At 58.1% G+C, this 5,838-nt stretch overlaps 1 non-coding gene across 1 annotated transcript in view; it reads right to left on the reverse strand.

The window, feature by feature from the left end:
- The window catches only part of LOC143261422 (small subunit ribosomal RNA), a 1,921-nt gene extending 1,717 nt beyond the window's left edge, over nucleotides 1-204 (reverse strand). Inside the window, exon 1 of the ribosomal RNA XR_013035550.1 lies at nucleotides 1-204. This exon is cut by the window's left edge and continues 1,717 nt beyond it. This is a non-coding gene — a ribosomal RNA (small subunit ribosomal RNA).
- Nucleotides 205-5,838: the final 5,634 nt, after the last annotated feature.

Genomic DNA, 5,838 nt, shown 5'->3' on the forward strand with positions numbered 1-5,838 from the left:
CCTACCATCTCTGGTCGGAACTCTGTTTTGCATGTATTAGCTCTAGAATTACCACAGTTATCCAAGTAAATTTTAGTACGATCTAAGAAACCATAACTGATTTAATGAGCCATTCGCGGTTTCACCTTAATACGGCATGTACTGAGACATGCATGGCTTAATCTTTGAGACAAGCATATGACTACTGGCAGGATCAACCAGGGAACTATACAATATGTATATATAAAATGGACAAAATTTAAATCCTTTTCCATCGTCGCCTGTTTCATATATATATGTCAGGTCGACACACCACTTTTCTCTTTCAAATATGTACAAGTTTTGCCACATTCCGCGCTTGTAACATATCTTCTTTAACGCTCAATTTCTTTCATTTTTCTACCATACAGATATTTTACCGTACGCCCAAAAACGTACGTATTATATTTTTGTTCTATCATAAAATCACATTTTTCTACGTACGCCAGCTTCGTACGTTTCTATCTTTGCCTTCATAAAATCACAAGATAATTTTATCTTCAAGAGTCTCGCTATTAACATCTTGTAAGATAAATGTACGTCCCAGCTAAAACGTACAAATACTTCAAATTAAGTAATAATATATCATCGCTATTGACAAATTTTTAAGATCCAAGACACAGTTCTCTCTATATGTTTTAATATTTTTTATGTACTCAAATATATTCAAAGGAAAAAGTACATGGGTGATGCCATAGTCGTGGAAGCGCGTACGCTCACGCTGATCTTCTGACCGCCGGAAGCACGAAACCTCTGATCTGGGCAAAATCGGCAAGCCGAGGAAGAACGGACAGGACACATGCTGGACTGGCGAGAAAGCGTGTTCTTCCGCTCGCGCTAGGCATTTCGATTTCTGACACCTCTTGATTTAAAAAATCAGTTTTTTGATAGTTTTCTCTCTCCACTGGGCTATTCATTTTAGCCACAGTTTTCAATTGGTACGATTTGCTTCCAAATCTTACAGATGCATTTTAAAAAATTTTTCCATCGCTCGGACAGAAGAGTCGATTGCTCAGTGAGTACGAGTATACATACAAAGTGCATACGGGTAACCAACCCCGTAGGGCTTGCCACATATGGGCCATTCGGTCAAAGACACCGACCCGTGGCCACGCTGTGTGGAGAAAAGTCCGTAACGTAAACGGCACGAAACAGTCAGGACCGAAGCCCCGAAGGAGCTCTGAGACAGCTTCTCGACCGAGATCGTAGAATTGGCCCAAAACCCGCTCTGCTCCGTCCGCCTCGCACGGACCGTGTATCTCTTATAGATACCGAACGGCCGGCAAGGACGCCGGCGCCGCCGGCCGAATAGCACGCGCGCTTATGAGTGTAAACCGCCGCGGCAACAGACCGCCCGGCCGTGCTGTTGTAACATAGCGCGTGAACGAACGAAAAAAAAATTTATAGTAAACATTAAAATAAATTACATTACCGTAAACTAGACAAAAAATTACACATTTTTTCCCAATATGAAAATTTTCACAAACTTTTCAAAGTCCCATCGCATCGAGTAAACTTTTTTAATAACGCTTCCGCACGATTCTAAATGCTTAATCCATATGTGAAATCGTTCACTGATCACGAATATCGTATTTAAAAAAATTACAAAAATTTATTTTTCAAAATAATCAAAAAAAACCGAAAAATCACAAGAGTAAAGTACCATTATTTTAAACAATATGTCGTTCTAAATGCTTAATCCCTATGTAAAAAAGTTATCTAAGCAAGAATATGTAATTGAAAAAAATTAGAAAAATTTATTTTAGCCGTAAATCGAAAATAATGGGGACACCGGAGCTGTTCGAAGCGCCGAGACGCGCCGCGTACCCCCCCCGTGTCCGCTACCTTGTCGTGGTGGGGGGGCTTCGTGCCCTAATGATCCTCAAGGCTGTGCCGGCGGGGATTTTATTCCCTGGCAGGTTCTACCTAGCCGGAGTGGCTTGAGGTGAGGGGCCAACTAAAGTCGGACACATACCGTAAACCTGTGGTCATGTTTTACAGGAACGGGGGTCTTGCCTTAACCGGCCGGACCGCGAGGATGACAACCTCTCTAAAAAATCCCTAGCCCCAAGCAGTGTTGCGCGGTGAAGAGGGCGTAGCTGGAGTAAGCGCCAGCTATGGTTGGTGGGTGCACCAATCGTTAGCGGACAACCCCGGGGTACCTGGCGACCCCCCGGGCGTATTAGCCTTCCCCGGGTATGGCGGCTCTACCCGGGGTGACCTCCTTTCCGACCACACTCGTGGGATGAATTATGGATTCTTCTTTTTCAAGTACAACCGGGGAGGGGGGAAACGAGCGTGAGGTGGAGGTGCGCGGGCCTATCGTGCGCCTCAAAAGATGTACAGAGCCGGTGTCGCGGAGGCATTCTGCAACACGCGGCGCAAAGAGGCCTGCGGAGGGCCTTGGCGACTGCGACGGGGGGGAGGAGTCGGACTTCTCCGTCTCCTCCCACCACTCGTCGCAGAGCGTCCCGGGCACCTCCACGAGGAAACGGGGCCGGCCACCGACGACCGGGCTATACGTTGGCCTCCAAGAGGCCAAACGGAGACAGGCTGAGGCTGAGAAAAGCCTCATAGCGGACATCTTCGACCCGGTTGCCCCGGGACCGAGGCCCGCGAGTTCGAGCGACCCACTCCCTGATGAGGTGGAGGTCGCTGCGGATTTCCGGGGCCGCCCGACGCGGGACGTTGCGGCCGCGGTAATGGAGTGCCTGGGCGATGTGGCCAGGATATCCAGTGCCGCGACGGGACTGAAGGCCAGCGCGGTGCGGTCCCTCCGGACGGCGGCCCTGAACAGCCGGGTGGGCGTAGCGGAGCTGGCAGTTCGGTCGGCTCCCAGCGCCACCCGGCTCTTAGAGGCCGAAAATGCCTCATTGAGGGAGCAGTTGGCGGAGTTACGGGCGGAGGTCGCCCGACTCCGTCAAGCGGTGGAGGCGGGGCCGGCTGTTGCCGGGATGGCTCCGCCGCTGCCCCCTGATGGGGGCAAGGGGTTGCTGCCGGTTATCGGCGCTCGGGGGCCCCAGTCACCTGGGCGAGGAGGGTCCTCGCCCCCACCCGCGGCTGTGCCAGCCGACTTGCTGGCACAGATCGGCTCCCTTATCGATGCCAAATTGGCATCGTTCAGAAGGGAGCTGGTCCCGCGGGTGCGAGGCCCGCGATCGGCGGCACCCGTGCCGCCAGCCCCACCCCTGCCGATGGACAGGAGGGGGGGAAAGAAAAAGGGTGGCAGTGGGGGAGCGACTGTGGTCGCTAAGGCGACACAAATGCAGCCCGCCCCCACTGTTGCGCCGCCCTCCACCACACCTCCAACTGAGGTGTGGTCAAAGGTAGTTGGCCGGAAGGCCAAAAGGGCGGCTGCCGCAGATAAACCTGCGGCAGCTGCCAAGGCTGCTTTGACCCAGAGGGCGGCGAGGCGGGTGGCACCGGCTGCTCCCAAAAGGGCTCCCCTGCCGCCACGTCCGCCCCGCACGGCTGCCGTTACTCTAACGGTACCGGCCGGCGGGGCGATGAGTTACGCCGAGGCGATGGCCACTGCCAGGTCCAAAATAGACCTGGCAGAACTTGGCATCGCCTCGCTGAAGCCCAGGAGAGCGGTGACGGGGGCAATAATTTTGGAGGTCCCCGGAGCCGATGGAGCAGCCAAGGCCACTGCCCTGGCCTCTAAGATGGCTGACGCGCTGGCAGGGACCGGCGTGAAGGTCGCGCGCCCAATCAAAAAGGCCGACCTTAGGGTGCGCGGCCTGGTCGACTCGACCACGCCGGTGGAGGTCGCCGCAGCTGTCGCCCGTGTGGGAGGGTGCGACCGGGGGGATGTGAAGACCGGCGAAATCCGGTCTTCCCCCTCTGGTTTGGGCACCCTCTGGGTCCAGTGCCCTGCCGCGGCCGCACGTAAAGTCGCGGTCGCCGGCAAACTGACGGTGGGCTGGACCCAGGCGACGGTGGAGGCCCTCAGCGCCCGGCCCTTGCAGTGCTACCGCTGCTTTGGCTTAGGCCACACGAGGCAGCGGTGCACTGCGGCCGAGGATCGGTCCGGCTGCTGTTTCGGGTGCGGCAGTCAGGACCATAAGGTGGCTGGCTGCACAGAAAAGCCAAAGTGCCCGCTTTGCGCGGGTGCTGGCAAGCCGGCCGGCCACCGCCTCGGCAGCCGGGCGTGCCCTGCCAGCGCGAGACGCGGCAGAGGAAGCAGGGGGAGGAGAACCACGACGGCCAAGGCGGCAGCCGCCGTGGCAGCTCCTAAAACAAAGGATCCGGCACCCAAGGATGCCACCGTCGCGCCCGCGGGGGCGGTTGGGGCTGATAAAACCCCAGACGCCACCGCTCCCGCGGCAGCGATGGAGATTGAGGCGCCGGAGTAATGGGGCCTACTGGCCCTATTATTCAGGCCAACCTGAACCGCTCGGTCAGGGCACAAGACCTTTTTGTGCAATTCCTGGCCGAGCGGGGTGCCGGGTTGGCCGTAGCGGCGGAGCCGTACCGGGTCCCCGACCATCCACATTGGATGGGGGACTTGGACGGCTCCGTCGTTATAATATGGGCAGGCCGGCCGGGGTCCCCGGCGTGCTCCGTTATCGAGCGCGGCCGGGGATACCTGGCCGTTGACTGGGGCGGCACCGTGGTTGTGGCGATCTACGCACCTCCGAGGTGGTCCCTCGTGGAGTATGAACAGTATCTGGACGTGGTGGGGAGATGCGTCTCTCGCTGCCAGCCGCGTCCGGTGCTGGTCCTGGGGGACTTCAACGCCAAGTCTTCAGCTTGGGGTTCCCCCAGGACGGACCCGAGGGGCCGGGAGGTGCTTGATTGGGCGGCGGGACTCGGACTCTGTCTTCTAAACACGGGCTCGGTCCATACGTGCGTGCGGTATAACGGGGGGTCCATCGTTGACCTGTCATGGGCAACGCCCCCGGCCGTGCGCCGTATTACGGGGTGGAGGGTGGCGGAGGAGGTCGAGACGCTGTCCGACCACAGATACATTGTTCTCGGCCTCTCCGCCGCCCCATCGACGCCCCGACGTCGCCCCGCTGATGAGGGATCGCCTCAGCCACGGTGGGCGCTGAAGCGCCTCGACCGGGACGCTCTGATGGCGGCAGCCCACGTCGTGGCCTGGCCGGCAACACCGGCCGGGCCAGTCGACGGGACAAGGGAGGCCCATTGGTTCCGGGGCGCAATGACGTCGATTTGCGACGTCGCCATGCCCCGGGCCAGGGTCTTCCCGAGGAAGGCGGTGTACTGGTGGTCGCGCGCGATAGCGGATTTACGCACAGAGTGCATCCGCGCGCGACGCCAGTACGCCCGCGCCCGTCGACGACGACGTTCCGACGTGGAGCTGGCTATCCGGCTGTATGGGCGATACAGGGAGAAGGTGGTCGCCCTGCAGCTGGCCATCAGGCAGGCGAAGAGCCAGGCCTGGCGCGACTTTCTCGGGTCTCTGAACCGAGATCCGTGGGGGCGCCCGTACAAAATGGCGATGGGACGTTTACGTCCCTGGGCGCCCCCTCTGACGGAAAGCCTGGATCCGGGGATGCTCGGACGGGTCGTGGACGCGCTATTCCCCGTCAGCGGGGAGGCGTCCCGGCCCGTCCCTCAGCTAGAGGGACATGAGTGGTCCCCGGATCTGGAGGTCGCGCCGGAGGAAATGGCCGGGGTAGTCAAATGGCTTCGGGGCAAGAATACTGCCCCGGGGCCGGACGGTATCCCCGGCCGGGTCTGGTTGCTTGCCATGAGCGTCCTGGGCGGGAGGCTCAGAAGCCTCTTCTCCGGGCTCCTGAGGTCCGGGGTGTTCCCGGACCTCTGGAGGAGAAGTCGGATGGTCCTCTTAAAGAA

This window comes from Megalopta genalis, unplaced genomic scaffold, assembly GCF_051020955.1.
Source record: "Megalopta genalis isolate 19385.01 unplaced genomic scaffold, iyMegGena1_principal scaffold0051, whole genome shotgun sequence".
Lineage (NCBI taxonomy): Eukaryota > Metazoa > Arthropoda > Insecta > Hymenoptera > Halictidae > Megalopta > Megalopta genalis.